The sequence below is a fragment of the Lepidochelys olivacea genome (assembly GCF_965140295.1).
Source record: "Lepidochelys olivacea isolate rLepOli2 genome assembly, chromosome: 15".
Classification (NCBI taxonomy): Eukaryota; Metazoa; Chordata; order Testudines; family Cheloniidae; genus Lepidochelys; species Lepidochelys olivacea.
Window position 1 is genome coordinate 9,499,817 of NC_140425.1, and position 21,360 is coordinate 9,521,176.

Genomic DNA, 21,360 nt, shown 5'->3' on the forward strand with positions numbered 1-21,360 from the left:
AACCCAGGTAATGGTGTGCATGCATGCATGTGATTGTGCTTCTGATTTTGGCCTTTGAGTAAGAGTTAGTTTTTCAATTAGCTGGAGTGCTCAAAAACATTCTCTAGAAACTCTCAGAGAGGCTTGAGGCAAAGTTTTCCAAGTCATGTAGGTGCTTTAGGAACCTATGCCCTGTAGGTGTTCTGGAAAATATTTACCCCTAGTTTCTGTACTCTTAGCTGAAAGGATCACTACTTAAAAGGCAGATGTTTCACCACTGAGGCAGAAGCAGTTCCGCACACCATAATTCGAGCCCCACTATTGTAAAGACATTAAATACAGCCATGTCCCACTATATTGTGTAGTAATGAAATGGACTGGGGGGTGGGGGAGGAAACAATCACAAGTGAGAAAGAAGGAGAGAAAGAGGCTGGGAGATTATAGTTATCTTCCCTCCTCCCCCCGCCCCCTGCAAAAAATGCACTGCAGCAAAGTGGCTGGGTCAGCTGGTTTAACAATTTTTCAAACATAACTATTTTTATTCCTCCCCCACTACATCACATCATATGACTAATGAGTTTGACCCTTCCTCAACCCCCCCATCTGCAGTATCTCACAGCTCTGTCACTGTTTGCTTCCTGCCTTTATTAAATCAGATGGGCTGTATGTACTTGGAGTACCGGAGCCAGAGGAACACAAGGATCAAGAGACATGTCGGCCGACCTCCCTGAGCCTCAAGGCCATGTGCCTTGCGTTTCTTCTCAGTTGTGTTGCACTCTTTTTTCTGCCTTTCAGAGTAAAACCCTCCTGCTTTTATTGGAAAGAAGAGAGAAACTCTAGGCCTCTCCATAATGTCACTCCGGAGTGTGTATGACTGCAAATCATTTTTCCAAGGCATCTACCACTGCAGCTACTTATGCTGGATGGATGGATGGATGGATGGATGGATGGATACTGCAGCCTCTCCCTTCTGGCATTTTTGCCACTGTAACTCTCATCGCTTTTATGCCTTCATTTTATAGTAGCTTTTTGGCAAGTCATTTGACCTCTCTGTGCATGATTTACCCATCTGGGTAATGGAAGTAGGTACTGTATCTGTGTAGGTGTTTCTAATGCACCTATCACAGATTTCTGGAAACCATAATTGCCTTCTTCGCAGATGTGTTGGGATGCTTAATTCAGACCATCTCCCCATGTGTTTGTACAGCATGTAGTACATGGATTGTAAGAGTTCCAATAAAATATTTTCACCCCCACCCTGGCCATCAGAATTTGCTGATTCATCAAAAATCAAAACATTCCAAGGAGACAGTTTGACTTCAACGAAGTTCTGATGGAAACCAGGAGGAGACCTGATGGAGAGCTGCCCAGCCAGCTCCTTGGCAGCAAACCACAAAGACCGCCCTGGAGTCAGGGATCCCAGGACTTACAGCAGCCCAGACAGACTGCCCTGGAGTTGGCCCTCCATTCCCTTTCAGAGAGAATTTTGCATTTTTTTTTTTTTTGGTTTTCATACTGAATGAACCCAAGTTTTGAAATATCAAAATCCTCTGCAAAAACGGAATTACAGTACTTTTCTCACATTGGATATTACAGGCCAAGATCTGGATATTACAAGCCAAGATCATCAGGGACACCTGACAAGGATCTTTGCAGTTCACCTTACATTACCAGCTCTGATGACATCTCAGTGAGTGTGAATATAAGGTAACTGGAATATGCTTCATGCAGAAGGTCTCTTGTAAGGTATCATTACAAAGCTTATAATCTACTGAGTGTGGTCATCCTATTTGTATAAATGTATCACTCTTGTATCTGAAACTAGAAATATAACTCTGAGGTCCTATTGTAGTTATGCAAAGTGTGGGCCATTAATGGTGGTTTAGAATCTTAATGGCTCCCATTACCAGGACACTTACCTGTAGATGGCTCTGTTTTGCTTGTAAGTCTTCCTGTATACCTGTGCGTTGGCAAGTGCGTAATGAAGTCTTACAGTGACATGTGATCATGTCACCTGAACTGGAATCCATCTTCAACCTGGTGCTTTTCCACTGAGAAGGAAGGGTGGGAACCCAGAGGGACAAAGGATTCCCGCTTTATGCAAAAGATATATAAGGGGGTGGAAGAGAACAAAGGGAGCGGCCATCATGAGAAATCCCCTAGCTACCACCTGAGCTGGAACAAGGGCTGTACCAGGGAAAGGATTGTGCCCAGACTAGGAAAGCATCCAGTCTGTGAAAGAAACTTATTGAAACATCTCGGAGAGTGAGATTTTATCTGTATTCAGTTTTATTACTGAATTAGATTTAGACTTGCGCGTTCTATTTTATTTTGCTTGGTAATTCACTTTGTTCTGTCTCTTACTACTTGGAACCATTTAAATCCTACTTTCTGTATTTAATAAAATCACTTTTTACTTATTAATTAACCCAGAGTATGTATTAATACCTGGGGAGGGGGAGGCGGCAAACAGCTGTGCATATCTCTATCAGTGCTATAGAGGGCGAACAATTTATGAGTTTACTCTGTATAAGCTTTATACAGGGTAAAACGGATTTATTTGGGGTTTAGACCCCATTGAGAGTTGGACATCTGAGTGTCAAAGACAGGAACATTTCTTAAACTGCTTTCAGTTAAGTCTGCATCTTTGGGGCATGTGGTTCAGACCCTGGGTCTGTGTTGGAGCAGACTGGCATGTCTGGCTCAGCAAGACAGGGTGCTGGAGTCCCAAGCTGGCAGGGAAAGCAGGGGCAGAAGTAGTCATGGCACATCAGTTGGCAGCCCCAAGGGGGTTTCTGTGATCCAACCTGTCACAGTGTCAATCAGTGACCAAGAGATGTTAATAGATGGTCAGTCGCTTGTCGTTGACTTTCATGGAGTCAAACTGGTTGTTTATAAACACCTATAACATTTTCTATTAACTTGCTTATAGCTGTTTCATTATTATACATAGTACTATGTCTGCAATATGCTTATAGCATCTGTTATTAACCCTTTTAAACCATTTATAAGTCTACCCTTAATATAGGAAGTGTGATCCAATGAAATAAAATAGGAGATAGAATGAACCATAGATCTTGCATCCAGGTTTGGCTCTTACGCAAAGGAGGTGTCCCAGTTCAGGAGTCCAATTTGGGCTCACTGTAGAGGACGGGCCTGAACCAGGTAGGAATCTATACCCACACATCCTCAGAATTCAGCGGGGAGCAGTTTGGATCTAGTGTCCTACCTCAGAAAGTGAGAAACAAGAGAGGGGAGGCAATGAGATGTCTGATGAAAAAACAGAGACGGAGGAGGTGGTGGACAGCAGCCAGAGGCTCCAGGGAGGAAGATGGTGACAGCCTTTGCAGAATATTTCCTTAGCCATGTTTGGGCAAAGCTCTTGATAGTATTATGGCAAGAGTGCCATCCCATGGGTGCAGCCACATAAAATAAGAGAATCTACAACAGACCAATGAAGCTCACTACATCACATGAGAAAGGCAGCACCTGAAGGCGTGCAAAGAAAACCCTTCCTTATGGGCTCCATGGTTTGTCTACTGAAGTCAACAGCAGAATTCCATTTGACTTCACTGGTAGCAAGATCAGGCCCTATGTATTTTCAGACTATGTTCTTGTCATAATGCATGATACCGAAAACAGAACAGGCAGCAAGCTACCCAGGAAGCCCTGATTCTCATTCACACTAAGGCCACTTTACACCATTATGGCAAGGCAAAGGGAACTTAAAGTGAAGGCCCGTTATGTGCGCTTTAAATCCCCTTTATCTTGCCAGAGTGGCGTAAAGGGGCCTGAGTGTGAATGAGAATCAGCCCATCTATGTTTATTTGCGGGAGAGTGGAGTTTATTAGCCCACAATCTTAAAAGTCAAGCATTTAAGGCATATTTCAGAAATAGTAAATGGGACTTTCCCACCAGTAAACCATGCACTAAGTGATACATTTCAACAGGAATGGAATCAGAATTTCATTTACAGATTAACAGTGTTTGTACTGAGGGCAATGTTAGAGGAGAACTTGCCAGAGAAAACAGAAGGCTTATACGACAAGGGCTCAAGAGTATTAGAAAAAAACCAGTAGGCAGCTTTTCTTCTTTTTTGGTATCATATTGGAAGAAAAGCTACTGTGGTTGATTTATGATCTTGCTTTATTTCTTTGTATGTAATTTACATGCAATGTACATTTTGGTTTTTGCATTGCATTCTTAGGCCCTGATCCAAGCCCACTGAAGTCAATGGAAAGTCTCCTAGGCTGCAAAATGCTACAAACACCAAAAAGCTGGTGTGTTGTATACAAATGTTCATTAGAAAGGATTTATCTTCTAGCAATGGGTAACGATTCAGTGATTTAGACTCCAGTTCAGCAGAACAGATAACTACATGCTTAATATTAAGCATATGCTTAAGTCTCAAATGGTACTAAAGCACACACTTCATTGCTTTGCTGAATCAGGGCTAAAGTCCAGATTCTTATCTGAACTGACTGCACAGTGATCTGCACAGCTGGGCGAGAGATGCTAGGATATCAACAGCTCAGGAAGTTTTAGAGCTCTCTCGTTTCAGTCCAATCCAGGATTAAGAAGGGCTGAGGCCTATGATGAAAAACAACAAAAAATAATCTGAGGATTATTCAACCACAGAAAGCACTTTGGGGCCAGTTTAATTTTTAGGTAAAGGTTTGCACCTTGTTTTATATGAATTTCTTTGCTCATCCCTGTTATGCTTTTCTTATTTTGCTGCCCAGAGACTACTCTGTATAAATCCTCCTGCCCCAAGAGCAGAAGCTTATCTGGGTGGCAAAACAAAGCCATGTATCTAAGATCTTTGTGCCTTCTGATGCTTTTAATCCAGAGTAGGCCTTGGCTGGACAAGATGACCTCATAGATCTTTTCCATTAAGATCTTAAAGATTTGATCCACATGAACTGGTCAATGTGGTAATTCAGATATTTAGGACCAAACTCACCCCAGGTAGCCAGGTGCAAAGGTGGGGTATGTGTCAGTCACTTCTCAGACACACATGCCCCCAACTGCAGATTGGTAGCTCTCTCTGTTGGCAGGGCTGTGCTGTTATTCCCATTTTACAGATGGGGAATGGAGAAAGAGACTAAGGCTTGGATCCACAAAAAGACTGAGATGTCTAGGGGAGAAAAAACACCACAACAAGAGATCCACAAAGCACTAATTAGAATAAAATATGCAACTATATTATTCCTAAATTTCACCAAGAATGGGAAAAGATTGTGGGGGGCGGGGGATATTTTTACACCAGAGGGGACCACTATGATAACTTAGTGCAACTTTATGCATAACATGGGCCATAGGATTCACCCTAACAGTCTGCATAGAGGCGGGAGTCTCAGATGCATTGTTAACTTCAACTAGGAAATATTCCTATGCCTCTTTGCATTGCTAGCTTGTCCCAAAGCAAGAACGTGAAGTCTTGCAGGAAAGTTCCAGCCCAATACGTGCCAATAAGCATCGTGATTTTTCCTGCGCTTCTGTGAACTGAACTTCCAAGAAAGGAAAATTTGTGCTAAAGCCACAGTAACTGTCAGGAGTCTCTTTGCTGCACAGAAAGGACCACACGGCTGCTGGGGAGAGATAGAGCTGCATTTTGCATCACTGAAAGCCACTGACACAAGTTAAATAACTTTGTGCCCTTCCATGGCTGCCCACAGAACTGGTTTTTTGCTGTCCCAACACACCATGAGCTGCTTGTGTTCTAAGCACTGCGGGGAGCAGATCACTAGGCTGATCTGGCCAGTGCTAAAGAAAGAAGCTCCGGAACTAGAACATTTCACATTACTTGCATTGCACGTTGTTTGTGACCAGTGTAGGACGTTCTGAGGTTAGAGACTCCACCCTGAGCCTGATTCCAGCCAATGAATTCATTGAATAGGGAGGATGAATCATTTTCAGCTTGTGTGGTGTTTACTTCAGCTATTCTCTATGTGGTATTTGTACTGTGTGATTGGTCGTATGGTATTGCTTCCACACTCCGACTGAACGGTGGAAACTTCTAAACAAGGGACTAAAGCAAAACAGTTTGTTACAAGTTTGTTCAGACCAGGTTCAGGACCTGAATTTTCCTGTAGGTGTTGTGTAAAAAATCCTAAGTATTAGTCACTTTTTGCATTAAGTGTACATTTTATAAAAGGTTCATAAGTGATTATTAGATGTGAGGAATACATTTGGTTAGAAGACAATTCTGCTTTGCAAAAAAATTGTGTTGAGATTTCTTTTTGTTCCAGTGCAGAATGAAAGTGAGACCTTTCAAAGTAAATTTATATATTTAAAAAACCGAGAGCAAAGGACACACCTCAGCCATAGCCAGGGATTAGGGTATTCCCCTGAGATGTGGACAATTGGTTTGAGCCCCTGTTCTGCCTGATTTGGGGGCTAGGCTTGAACCTGGGTCTCCTATGTTACAGACAAGAGTCCTCGCAGCCAGGCTAGAGAGTCAGTCTCTCCTGTTGGTTCGGTTCTGTTTTGCATAATTAAATATTCATTGGGCCAGACAGAGAGACAGACAGACTATAGCCTCTTGGCTGGGACAGGGTCCTGAACAGAGGTCTCCAACAACTTAGGTGACTGCTCTAATCACCAGACTATTAGCTATTCAGGGGTAGGCCTGTGTCTCAGACTTTCCCAACAAAGCTGACATTTTTCAGCCAAGAAGAGTTAATCAAAAAATTTCAATCAGTTCTAGTTGTGAGCACGTAAACAGATTAGTAGTGTGTTGTAGATGGTAATGAGCGCACCAGCAAAAGCTGATCTAGATAGTTATAAGCAACCTATTAACCTGTTGGACTTTAATAGTGTAAAAAGTTATTCTTTGTTAAAACATCTATTAGTAACGTATAAACTGTTTATAAGTGTACTTTTGATATGAAGTTATGTATTCTGTCCAGTAGCGCTGGGTCCTCAACCTGTACCAGCCAGCTACATTGGTAGCTGTATTAGCTGGCAATACATTGGCAAAATGTATTTTGGCAATGCACTGTATTTTGAGATCCACAAACTCACCCCCATTTGATCACTGGTTCTATAAGGAATAGAATTTGCCAGGGAGTCAGAGAGCACCCTGGATTAGGGAAAGTCAAGGAGAGAACAATGTTGCTGCAGTCTAATCTGCCTCCAGACTCTGCACTTTGCAATGCCAGCTCCTCGTAAGAGCCACGTCATCCAATCTCCCATAGTGATCTGTTTTGTTTTGGCTACCGATAAGCAAACAGGATAGGGAATTATGGGGTTTTCCCCCTGTTTGGAAAGAAAAACAAACTATGATGCACCGTCCCTGAAGGGGTGAGAAACCCTCACTAATAAATCAGAGACATTTACGTTCAGAGCATTGCTTAGGTGCATAGTTTAAATCCCGTAATCCCATTCCAAAGAGTGCTTTACTGCTGCCACTCCCTAGCAACCTGTAAAGAGCAGCTTGTTTTACAATTCTCCCTAGCGCCTTGAGGTGTGGAGGGCTGAGCTATGCTGTGAGCAAGTCATTAGAAGATTAACATTTGTGCTCTGTAGTTTTAGGACTAAGGTGGGGCTGGGGGGAGAAGTCAGGGATAGAGTCATGCCCCTGACAAATGAGTGTCCATTCCATTTCCCATGCAATGTATCGCAAACCCTTTGGCATGAAACGTATGCCCTTAGGTGGAGGCTAGAGTGAATGCATTGCAGGTCTGTCTGATGTTTAGAATGAAGGCTACAACATAATGCTCCTGACGTGGAACACCAACCTCAGATCAGAACCAGGCTACGTATATTTTGGACACAATGTATTTTATCAGACCATATATTTTAAGTGCAAGGAAAACTGGCCAGTCATCTAACAGCTAGTGGACACATATCCCTTCTGTTAAGTGAGCCATCCATCAGTGGTAGTACACTAAAACACACACACAACTGGCGGCAGTGCATCCTTCCTACTAAATCAAAAGGTGATAAGCAAGGAAAAGTTCACAAGGACTGTTCTCTGATTTTCAGTACTTATCCCATCAACTTTCCTTGCAGCTCCTCCTCAAAAGCTCTTGAGGGGCCAAACTGTTAATCCTGGGATCTGAAAAATTCTATTTAGAGCCACAGAACAAGTGAAATACAACATCACTCGTGTAAGATCCCCACATCAATGCCCCTCAACCCTGAGCCAGAAGGACCACCTGTTGGGGAACGGAAGGAAGGAATTAAATCTGCATTGTCAATTCAGTGCTTTGCCTCTGCTGATGCCATCAATAAAGGTACCAACAAATAGCAATGATGTAGACACAGTTTACTAGCACCTAACTGAAACCACCACCATCTTTCATTAGGGTATTCCCCTGGGATGTGGGAGACCCAGGTACAAGCCCCTGCTCTGCCTCATTTAGTGGCAAGACTTGAACCTGGGTCTCCCAAATGCGGGGACAACAAGAAAACCCTCAAGCCACACACAGTGAATGACACTCAACCATGGCAAGTGTAGGAGTCTGGCATTTCTTCCCTCTCACTCCCTCAGATCACTCTGACTCCCCAGCTGATTCCCTGCACAACAATTTGGCAACACAAGTGGCAAGAAACACTGGGTGTAGCAGTTGTTTAAGGAAACGCCTGGGACAAAGAGGTGCAGAGCTGATGCCTCTTCTAGGGAATTCTGACCATGCCATGGTTGGATTTAACCAATGACTACTACTTACTATGCAACACCTGCATGTTCCACTGTTACTTCATTATTTTCCCCTTCCTCTCCTATTTGTCTCATCCCTGTGTTGTGTATTGAAATAAGGGTATATGCTCTTTGGGGCAGAGTCTATTTGTTTAATATATGTGCAGCCCCTAGTACAATGGGACCTTCAGGGCTACGCTAATCTGGACAATTATTATAATAAAGTTAGGGTTGTATTAAGCGTCCATCCTGAACTTCTGGGTATGTCTACCCTGAAGCTAGGAGCGTACCAACTTGGGTAAGCAGACACTAGTTCTGCTCAAACCAGCCACCCAAGAACAAGCCCACACAACACGTGGGAATGAAATATTTTAGTCCATGTTGTGTTGGAGGACATATAACAGGGTGAGTGAAAGAGAATGGACTAGGTGGCCATTTGGGGTTATTTTTACTCTCCCTTCTTATCTGATGATCCCTTCAGCCTCAGCATCAGCTACCTAAGACAGGTCAAGGGGTCATTCGCCTCCCAAGGGATCATGTGTGAAAACCTCATTGTTAAGTTACCAGCATGTGATCTCTAACTTACTGTCACTTTTGTTATCCACTGGCTTACACAAACCCTGTTGGCCCCAGATGTATGCCAGCTACCTTGGAAGTTACAGCACATTTCTCCTACGCCAGCTTTTAGGTGTTGCAGACTTACTCATCTTTAACATCAAGCTGACACATTCCTGATTTGCCCAGACTAGAGCTGGCAAAGGGAAATGAACAGCGGTTCTGACTCCAGGTCCCAGTGTGCAGGTGTTCACACCATAAAATAAAATACGACACCAACTGGCATCCTTGTCTGGCAGGCAGGAATACTGAACAATTGCTTCAGCCTTGGAACTACTGCCTCCAGCTTGGGGTTAAGGCAGATTGGTGAGGGACGGCATGGGGAAGCGAGCATTTATTTATCTTGTGGATGTTACTGGGACAGTGAAGACCGTAAGCCAACACTTTCCTGTCCTCCAATTATACCTGACTCTATGCCTCTAGTTGTGGCTGTGGGCTCTGGAACAATGGGCGATGGATGCTGTGTTCCATGTAATATGGGCACCTACAAACATCTGAGAGGGCCTTTTGAGACTGGGGGCAGGGGGAGAGTGCAAACCCAGGATGAGGTCACTTCATCTTTCCATGATAAGACAGGTACTTGTAACATGGTGCTTGAGTCGGTTAGCAGTGCAATGAGCCCTCATTATGAAATGACCTCTCTGGACTGGATGAATTCATCTGTCAAATACGTGCGAGCTCCAGGTGACTCACTCCCCGTGGTTTATGAAGTGAACAGAACTGATGTTCAGTCATTCTACTTAACTTTGCTTTTCCTCTTTAGGAGCAATGACAGCTGTTAAGCCCTATAACTGTGTATATATTCATGATGCTCCTTGCACATTTCTGGAGAGCTGCTCTCAAGTGTCCAGGGTTCACATATTTTAGCAGCTATCCTGTTGTGGGAGACTCATTTCTACCTTTGATATCCTGGCCTCTTCACAAGCACCTAAGTTTCTGGATGCTCCACTTCAACATCTGTAGACTCTTCCAGTTTTCAGATACCCATCTGTCCCTCTATGCAGTTTTTAATACTGTGCTCATCACAATGGCATATGACTCTTCAGACATCTCTGGATATGCCACCCAGTGTCATCCAGCATCTCCTTCAGCCATTTGGGACAAGATGGGAGTGGACTGACTTGGGCACTTGAAGGTCATAGAATAATAGAACTGGAAGGGACCTCGCAAGGTCATCTAGTCCAGGCCCCTGCGCTCATGGCAGCACTAAGTATTATCAAGACCATTCCTGACAGGTGTTTGTCTAATCTGTTCTTAAAAATCCCCAATGATGGAGATTCCTCATCCTTCCTAGACAATTTATTCCAGTGCTTAACCTCCCTGACAGTTAGGAATTTTTTCCTAATGTCCAGCCTAAGCCTCCCTTGCTGCAATTTAAGCCCAATGCTTCTTGTCTTATCCTATCAGAGGATAAGGAGAACTATTTTTCTCCCTCCTCCTCGTAACAACCTTTTATGTCCCCTCTCAGTCTTTTCTTCTCCAGGCTAAAGAAACCCATTTTTTTCAATCGTCCCTCATAGGTCATGTTTTCTAGACCTTGAATCATTTATGTTGCTCTTCTCTGGACTTTCTCCAATTTGTCCACATCTTTCCTGAAATGTGGTGCCCAGAACTGAGTTGAGTTGAGTTGAGGCCCAACTGAGTTGAGGCCCAACCAACACAGAGCACAGCAGAAGAATTACTTCTCATGTCTTGCTTACAACACTCCAGCTAATACATCCCTGAATGGTGTTTGCTCTTTTTTTCCCCTTCGATAGTGTTATGCTGTTGACCCATTTAGCTTCTGATCCACTATGCCCTTGAGATCCCTTTCCACAGTACTCCATTCTAGGCAGTCACTTCCCATTTTGTATGTGTGCAACTAATTGTTCCTTCCTAAGTGGAGTACTTTGCATTTGTCCTTATTGAATTTCATCCTAGTTACTTCAGACCATTTTGAATTTTAATCCTATCCTCCCACTTGCAAGCACTTGCAACCCCTCCCAGTTTGGTATCATCCCTAAACTTTATAAGTGTACTCTGTATACCATTATCTAAATCACTGATGAAGATATTGAACAGAATCGGACCCAGAACTGATCCCTGTGGGACCCCACTCATTATGCCCTTCCAGCATGACTGTGAACCACTCATAACTACCCTCTGTGAACAGTTTTCCAAACAGGTATGCACCCACCTTATAGTAGCTACATTTAGGTTACATTTCCGTAGTTTGTTTATGAGATGGTCACACAGGACAGTATCAAAAGCTTTACTAAAGTCAAGATATACCAGGTCTACCATTTCCTCCCATCCACAAGGCTTGTTACCCCATCAAAGGAAGTTATCAGGTTGGTTTGACATGATTTGTTCTCGACAAATCCATGCTGACTGTTCCTTATCACCTTATTCTCTTCTGGATGTTTGCAAACTGATTGCTTAATTACTTGCTCCATTATCTTTCCGGGTACAGAAGTTAAGCTGACTGGTCTGTAATTCCCTGGGTTGTCCTTATTCCCCCCTTTATAGATTGGAAAAAGGCAAATATAGTGCCAGTCTTCTGGAATCTCTCCTGTATTCCATGACTTTTCAAAGAGAAATGAGCTGAGCCCTACACTGCCTTTTGGCCATCCCAGTCTCACACCAGCTGTGCTTACAACATGGCAACAGAACCAGGTTGAGAACTTGAGGTTGCAGAGAGGTAGGCCAGATGCCAGCATTCCTTGAGCATGCAGGTGGCATTCTCTGCACTGGATCTGCAATACCTCATCCTGAACATCCAGTTTATTAGCTGTACACAAGTCCGGATCTCTCCCTGCCCTGACCCCCCAATCTCTCTCCAGATAGGAACATGGGTGCTCAGGACATTGCACCACCTTTCTCCAGGTGGAATAGCAGAGCAATATAAGTGGGGACAAGGATAATTTGGGCCCAGTCTTGCTCCAGTGAAATCAATGAGAGTTTCATCAATGGGCACAGCATCAAGCCCTCAAAAACAAGCATCAGCATTAGGTCATGCCAGCAGTGATTCAATGGGTGAGAGAGACTGACTCTGTATGGATTGTGACACGGACTGATCGTGAACTCAGAGTCTACTAAATCAATGTCCCCTACTGTTTCATTGCAATACAGAGTGCAAGTTGTAATCACAATTATAACGAAAATTCCACAAAGAGCAAAAGCTTTTCTTTGAAAGATGACTCTACAGTGGGTCAAATCCTAACTTGTTCAGTCCTCCAACTTCAGCATTCAGTTCTGCAACAGAGTTTCACTAAAGTTTGGTCTATGCTAGAGAGAGTTTGCCAGTATAGCTACACTAGCAAGCCCTCCTAGTGGAGATGCAACTTGTACTAGCAACAAACATGGATTTTAGGCCAGTATAGCTTATACCAATTCCCCAAACAAAATAAGCTATCCCAGCAAAACTGTGTCTAGAGTAGGCCTTTTGCCAGTATAAAAAAAAAAGTCAAACCGCTAACCAACATTGTTATATGAGCAAGAGTTTCTTGTGTAGACTTGGCCAGTGTATCTTTATATATGACCTCATTATTATATGCTATTCTCTCTCTCATAACCCCCGATTCACTGAGCAGCCCACGTCTTCAGATTACCCCCACGCTGCCTGTGACTCAGACACCCTGTCGCTTTCACACCATCTGAGCCTACAAAGTGTAACTGAGGACCTGGCAGAGTGCCAGGTGACAATAGGGCATGTCCAGAAAATTAGAGGATTCCCAATGCTGCAGAGCAGTGCTATTTGAGACCATGATTCTTCATGGTCAGGCCTGAGATACAGACTTGCAGCTCTCCAAGCATCAGGAAGCTGAACTCTGCAGAAGGCCCATTTTTTTATAGAGCTGCACAAATATATACCCAGGCAGCATAGGCAGAATCACACTTAGCATTGCTTACTGCAAGCCAAGAGGGCCACAATTCACTCAAAGAACAATCGGAGAATTTAGAAGCTGCTGTCAAATTATAATGTATAACGGGGCATTCCTAATACTTATTTTGCTAAGTTCTATGACAAATATGAAAACAGGAATCCTAGGGCCTGTTATTCTGTGCTATACACTTGGTGTAAGGATTTGCGGTAAAAGGAAATTTACACAGGCACCTTATTGCAAAAGTCGTCCTCTGTGGAGAATTCTTGCACCTTTATTGGAAGCATCCAGCAGAGACCACATACTGGCCTAACAGCCAGTTTTCTGACATTGTGGTTCTTGGGTGGGACGGGCAAGGAGAATATGGCCACAAAGACCAAAATGATCAGAGAATCATAGAATATCAGGGTTGGAAGGGACCTCAGGAGGTCATCTAGTCCAACCCCCTGCTCAAAGCAGGGCCAATCCCCAAAAAAGCATCGCAGCCAGGGCTTTGTCAAGCCTGACCTTAAAAACCTCAAAGGAAGGAGATTCCACCACCTCCCTAGGTAACGCATTCCAGTACTTCCCCACCCCCTACTGCAACTTGAAACCACTGCTCCTTGTTCTGTCATCTACTACCACTGAGAACAGTCTAGATCCATCCTCTTTGGAACCCCCTTTCAGGTAGTTGAAAGCAGCTATCAAATCCCCCCTCATTCTTCTCTTCTGCAGACTAAACAATCCCAGTTCCCTTAGCCTCTCCTCATAACTCATGTGTTCCAATCCCCTAATAATTTTTGTTGCCCTCCGCTGGACCCTCTCCAATTTTTCCACATCCTTCTTTTAGTGTGGGGCCCAAAACTGGACACAGTACTCCAGATGAGGCCTCACCAATGTCGAATAGAGGGGAACGATCACGTCCCTCGATCTGCTGGCAATGCCCCTACTTATACATCCCAAAATGCCATTGGCCTTCTTGGCAACAAGGACACACTGTTGACTCAGATCCAGCTTCTTGTCCACTGTCACCCCTAGGTCCTTTTCTGCAGAACTGCTGCCTAACCATTCGGTCCCTAGTCTGTAGCGGTGCATTGGATTCTTCCGTCCTAAGTGCAGGACTCTGCACTTGTCCTTGTTGAACCTCATCAGATTTCTTTTGGACCAATCCTCTCATTTGTCTAGGGCCCTCTGTATCCTATCCCTACCCTCCAGCATATCTACCTCTCCTCCTAGTTTAGTGTCATCTGCAAACTTGCTGAGGGTGCAATCCACGCCAGCCGATCATTAATGAAGATATTGAACAAAACCAGCCCGAGGACCGACCCTTGGGGCACTCCGCTTGATACTAGCTGCCAACTAGACATGGAGCCATTGATCACTACCCGTTGAGCCCGATGATCTAGCCAGCTTTCTAGCCACCTTATAGTCCATTCATCCAGCCCATACTTCTTTAACCTGCTGGCAAGAATACTGTGGGAGACCATGTCAAAAGCTTTGCTAAAGTCAAGAAACAATACATCCACTGCTTTCCCTTCATCCACAGAACCAGTAATCTCATCATAGAAGGCGATTAGATTAGTTAGATTAGATTTACCTGAGTCTGAGTAAATGATTGCAACTACCAAGAGGGAGCTGATGCCTGTGTACCTGTAGGGCCATGGGGTTGGGTGTGAGGGCCTTACCAGGCTTAGATGGATATTGTGTTCTCTGAAAATCTGACTCTGTGCTCCTCTGATAATCTCACCCCATGCTGCAAGTCTGAATCTATCCCAGACCAATAGCTGTATTGTTAGGTGTGTGCTTAGGGTGATTCTCAAAACTGGGATTCTCACTGGTTCTCCACTTGTGAGGTAACTCCCTTCTCTTCACGTGTCAGTATAATAATGCCTGCATCTGTAATTTTCACTCCATGCATCTGATGAAGTGGGTTCTAGCCCACGAAAGCTTATGCCCAAATAAATCTGTTAGTTTTTAAGGTGCCACTGGACTACTTGTTATCTCTACCACTGTATCTTAAAGACAAATGTTCAAAAGACTATTTCATTACAAAAGTCCCTTGTCGCAATAGAACTGAGATGCAGGAAATCTGAAGCAAAATGGGACGTTTGGCCTGCTCATTTACATGTCACTTGTTTGACTTTTTTCCCCAAGCTAAAATATTTATGATCCAGCAGGAAGTGGGTTAATAGTTACTTCTCAGAGTATATCCACAAGGGCTAAACTGGAGTCCATCTAGGTAGGTGCCTGCTACATTCCAACTGGCTAGCAATGCATATCATCACATACAAGGGCAAACTTGTTTGTCTGAGACACGTGCTGAAATCAGATAGAAAAGGTGGCCGGGAAGCTGCTCAGAATGGCTGTGTGGACCTCTAGCTCCTTAGGATTGTTTTGGTGTTTTTAAACAAAAATTAAGACTTTATTAGAGAAATCAAAGTGGGAGCTTTGATTCCCCAGTACATTGATTCAAATGAAGTTATACCTGAGGAAGGAATTTGGCTTATTATGACTAGTACCTAGAATAGTTTTCTAGCTAGCAGCCTTGGGAACACAGTGAAAAGTTTGTTGGATGCAGCTTAAGGCACATGCAACATCCATTCACTGAATGTCCTGTTTATTCCACCCTATTGCAAGGTACCCTGTTCCTGTCATTACATTTAAAAGACCGTGTTATCATCAAGCATTTAACAAGTCTGTTTCACCAGATCCAGACCCTACTGTATCATATTTTAAGTACAGAGCTAGCAGCAATTAAGCCAATTTGTTCAGGGCTTCTAGCTTTCCCCTTGAAGATCCACTTAGTCCTTAGAGGGATTACTTCTTGGAAGCTCTTATGCAGAAACTGAGCAAGAAACATTAGGTCTTTGGAATGCACAAGTTTCATTAGCACTTAAATGGATGAAGACCCAAATTCCTGAGAGCTCCTCTTCTACTCAGATCAGTTTTTGGATCTCAAGTGGGTCTTCCCCCTCCAGCTGTCAGCAGAATGCAAAAGATAGACTCTGTTACCTACCCACAACTATAATGCCAGGTTCTCAATGGCTGGTGTTTTAAAGAAGTAGAAACCTGTGTAAGCCTCACAAGAAAGAAAATATAGAATAGTAGATCCAGTTCTCTCACAAGTTTTAGAACAAGTGATGTATGGAAAAACACTAGGAAAATCAATGGAATGTATCTCACACTATCTAGCCAAGAGCTTAGATTATGCCCAAAGCTTGTACATTATTTAACATGTATTTAAAAATCCCCACCCCCCAAACCTCAAGGATATTAAATGCAAAAACTATGATAATCTAATGTTAAGGGTGTACAATTCTTTTTAAATCACAGAACATAAGGAAATGCAAACATTAAAACACCAATTGCAGCATTAATTCTGCTGTGCATTTCAATTTCTTTATATGCCATTGTCTGTTCCGGTTTTTCCTGTTAAATGTGGCACTTAATAGATGATTGTTTATGTGATGAAATGTTTCTCATAAAACAGACACAATGTCCAACCCAGCTGAGGTAATGTTGTAGTTGGAACCTTCAATTTTGTATTTCTGACCTTTTGTGCCTTAATGTAGCTGTATTGCATTAAATTGAGTAGTAGTTTGAGCTGACAGCTGAGCTGCCACCACCATCCAGCACCTTCAGTCACAGCTGCAGGGCCTGAATCTCTTCTCATTTACACCAAGTTTACACTGGCTCCATTGACTCCTGAGAAGAGAGATGAGATGAAGCCCAAAGTCGTTCTGAGAGTCTTTCTTTGACTGATGGACACCCCTTTCCCAACTGTAGCTTGTGAGGGGCAAATCACTAAGCTTCAAACCTCTTTCCCCCACCAACAACATGCTCCCTCCACTCCTAGGCCTGACCACTATTCTCCCATCTCAAGAGACGGTAACACCCATAAAAGTCAATGGCAAAGACTTGCGTAAGAGGAGAAATGACACTGCCTCTATTTGCAACATTGGCCCCAAACTTTCGCCAATTAGTTTAGCAAGGCTAGATTATCAAAGCCAGACTCAGACTGTGACACTCTTTTTCTCTCTCTCTCTTTCTGTTTCTCTCTCATAACCTCATTAATTGTTTTTCTTTTAATGGATTTCTAATGGAGGAGAAATATTTAAAAAGTGATCGCAATAAGGATATAAAATATAAATGATACATATGTATACCTTTCTGCTTCTCTTTCTCTCTAGTGTGTACAAATACAGTGCCTCTCTATATAAGATATCACTATGCCTCTTTGTGTACTGGAGCCCTGGGCTAATGTTGAGCTGACAATAGTGGCACTAATGCTAATGAATTCTGATTATTCGGATCGGTCATTAAACTAATAAGCCCATCTTCAAATTAGCGTGGCTGCTTCAGCCAGCAAAAATTTAATCAAATCTGCTTCATTATTTCAGACGTGGTGCACTTGGTGAAAGTGACTGCGGGAGAGGAGAATGGGACCCTCATCTGATAATTTTATCACTTGACTGCCAGACCGTGAAAAAATCGGTGTGATGAAGTTTTGTTTTTTTTTTCCAGGGGGTGGATGGGTGGGTGGGTGTTGCTTGAGCTCTCTCTCGCTTTCTCCTAATTAAACTAGGCCCATCTTTTGTCGCTTTGCCCTATAACTGTTTTTTTCCTTTGTCCCCTCGCCCAGTCCCCAACCCCCCTTCAAAACTCTCCTCCCTTCCTACTTTCCCCCAGGTCCTCCTCTGCCTCCCATCTCAGAGCCTTTGCACACACACGACCGAGGAGTAGCTTTCAGCATCTGAGATAGAGGTTAGTGAGACTATTGTTAGTTATGTGCCAACATGAACCCTATCTCTCTTCCCAACTCCGGCATCCTCACACACACATCTCCCCACACCCACCCCACAACCCTTCCCGCTTGTTTTCCTTTTAATTTGTGAAGAAAACAGAAGCAGCTAAACATATCCCCAGGCAAAATTTTAATTTCAATTTTCCTTCCTTTTGTTTATTTGGGCTGTTAAATTAACCAAGGAACATGGAACCCATACACCATACACATATCATATAGAAGCATGAGCCACATATAATATGCAAACTGAGTAGCATATACAGCCCAGATACATGCAAACAGAAGACACTAAATCTGAACAAGCATATACAGAGGTAAATGCTTGCATAAGGTAACCTTCCATCATTATATTTTCATGGTGGTGAGCTGGGATTCTTCCCTCAGAGCCACAGCTGTAAATCTGGAGCACCTCCAATGATGTCAATGGAATGGCTCCAGATTGACATCTGTGTGACTAAGAGCAAAATTTGGCTATTATGTATTAAGTATAGTGTATAACAGGGGTGGCCAAACTTACTGACACTCCAAGCCACACACGATAATCTTCAGAAATCTCAGAGCCGGGTGCATCGGGGCTTCTGCCCTGAGGCAGGGTGGTAGGGCTAGGAGCTTCAGCCCCAATCTTGCTGAAGCCCCAAGTCCTAAAAGGTGCCTTCTGCAGGGCTGAAGCCCCTAGACCCCCTCCCCGCTGGACGGAAGCCCCTAGTCTCACCACCCCACCACAGATCAGAAGCCCTGAGCTCCCCCTCCCCTATCTGGTAGGCAAAGAATGTGGGGACGTGGGGGTCTTCATGAGCCACACTTTAACTGTAAAAGAGCCGCATGTGGCTTGTGAGCCACAGTTTGGCCACCCCGGTGTATGGAATATGGGCATGGGAATGTAGTCAGAAGAGCTGCATGAAATAACTGATTTTTCAATTTCTTAGCCAAACCAAAAATTTGAAATAAAATTTTGTTTTGAATTGACACAAAAGAAATTTTTTTAAATTTTTTTGGCAAATCAAAAAAGTAAATAATAATAAAAATAATTTCAGGCTGAATGAAAACAGAACATTGCTTCATTTTTGAGGGTTTTTTCACCTTTTTCAAAAAACAAAATTGAGCTAAAATAAACTTGTCTTGAATTGAAAAATAAAAATGTTTCATTTTGAAAATATTGAAATGAAATGTTTCAACATTTTTGGATTTTTTTTTTAAACCAAACCCATCAAGCTAATTTGACACGAATTCATGAAATGTTTTGGTCAACCAGAGTCGGCATTTTTCAGCTGTAAAAGGTTTTGGCAAAAAAATTTCCCCAAGCTCTAGGAGGATTCAATTTCAGGTTTCTCTTAAAAATGGAGACTCATCGTTTGTGTGGGCTGTAAGTGGTGGAAGGACCCAGAGGTTTCCATGAGAGGGTCAGAGTGTAATTATTATTATTACTAATATTAACAATAAATAACAATTTGTATTACTGTAGCTCCTAGGAGCCTTAGTTCTGGATCAAGACCCCATTGTGCTAGGTGTGGTACAAAACAGAACACAAAGATGGTCCCTTCCCCAAAGAGCCTACACAATATACACGTACCCAAAGCTCAGACATGTAATATAGTACAATATAATACCCCAAAGCCAGAAAATAACCAAATGGCAAAAGAAAGTCAAGACCTAAGAAAGTCCCCACCTGATCATTATATATCTGCTCTTAATGCACCCCTCTCTCCTCAGAACCCTGGGAAGACATATAGGCTCTGCGATGTCTCTTGAAGGTCAACAGATTTAAGTTAGATGAGATCAAGCAGGAGAGCAAGCCCAAAGTTAAGGGCTCTTCACAGAAACCTCCAACCAGCTGCCCCATCACCTTTAAACCACTTGGCTACAGTCAGAGTGTCATTGCTGCCCACAGCAGTGGCATGTGTCATGGGGGAGAGGTGGTCTTTCAAGTAGGCAGTCTCCAAGCCACTTAGGGCTTTGTAGGGCAAAACCAACACCTTAAACTCCTTGGAAGCCAATAAGCAGCCAGTTTAGATCCTTGATTCAGTGGCCTCCTGTGTTCTCAGTGTGAAACTCCACTTGGTGAGTGAGCCACCACATTCTGCCCAATGCTTAATTTGTGTCAGGGTTTGCCAGGGCTAAGTCCTGGCACTTCTAGGCTCGGCAGTTCATAGGGCACTTCTGGGATTGCCACGTCAGTTATGAAAGTTTAAAAATTGCTTGAGCCCTGGCACCTCTTTCATTATAAATTAAGCACGGATTCTGCCATATCTCCAGTTTCCAGATGGATTTACAGTGTAGTCCCGCGTAGAGTGCACGGCCGTAATCTGAGGTGACAAACACATGGGGTAGAGTAGTAAGATCTGCATCTGAATGCCGTCTCCTGGCAAAACGCAAAATCAGAAAAGTCCGTCCCAGTCATTGCTACAATAATTTTTTTTAATGTAACCCTTCTGCCCGTCAGAGTTGGCAGCAACAAGGGCCGGGTTCAATATCTAGGGGTTCCATTCCAATAACACAATGCAAACCGGCTCGAGCCCCCACCCAGTGACCTGGGACAAATATATACCACCCCCGCTGGGCGCCTCCAAGAGGCAATACTTCCCCTCTCGCAAGCACATAGTCTGAGTGTAGCAAAAGTCTTTTAATAACAGAGAGAAACAATGTGGCATTATGTTGGGGAAACACCACCAACCGGATTCATAACACAACCCATGAGCAAAAACAACCCCACCCCAGGCAAATTGGGGCATGCCCTTTTCCCTTTGGTTCTTGAGTCCAGCAACCCCAAAAGTCCAATGCCCCAAAAGTCTCTGTCCCTGGTCAGGGCAGCCCCAGAGTTCGAAAGTTTATCGGCGGAGCTTTACCTCCCAACCTGGGTGGAAATGGGACGGGGGTAAGAGGCACCTTACGTGATCTGAAGCTGACCGCCCCATAGCTCCATAGCGGCGCTCCGCTCTGCTCCACCAGCCGCCCCACGAACTCCTTCGCTCAGCTGCGCTCCGCTCCGCCAGCCGCCCCACGAACTCCTTCGCTCAGCTGTACTCCGCTCCGCCAGCCGCCCCACGAACTCCTTCGCTCAGCTGCGCTCCGCTCCGCCAGCCGCCCCACGAACTCCTTCACTCAGCTCCACGGCCCACAAGCAGCTCCTGCCATCCACACACTGCTCCGCGTCGAACCGCTTCACCAGCCGTCCCGCAAACTGCTCCACAATATATCTTCAGGCTCCCCCACTACTTAACACAACACTCAGTGATTTCAGCTCTTAGGTGAATTCAGCTTATAGTAGGGGAGCCCCAGTGCTGGTGCACTGTCAGCCCAAAGTGAGCTCAGCAGCCTATAACTAGACTTCTAATGAAATCAAAATTAGCTCTGATATTCCACAGTGGAGAGAGGAGGAAGTGCAATCAGCATGTAAGGCCCTCACCAGGGGGCCCATGCCACCAAGTATTAATACTTGTCCCCAGCCTCTCTCCATTCACACAGTTTTGGAACCCATG

The 21,360-nt window shown here is 43.9% G+C and overlaps 1 long non-coding RNA gene across 1 annotated transcript in view; it reads left to right on the plus strand.

Annotated features, from left to right (window-relative positions):
* The first annotated feature begins 643 nt into the window (after nt 1-643).
* Nucleotides 644-21,360, plus strand: part of LOC311531589 — a 173,384-nt gene continuing 152,667 nt past the window's right edge. Inside the window, exon 1 of the long non-coding RNA XR_014714248.1 lies at nt 644-1,686. This is a non-coding gene — a long non-coding RNA (uncharacterized lncRNA). The remainder of the gene's footprint in view (nt 1,687-21,360) is intronic.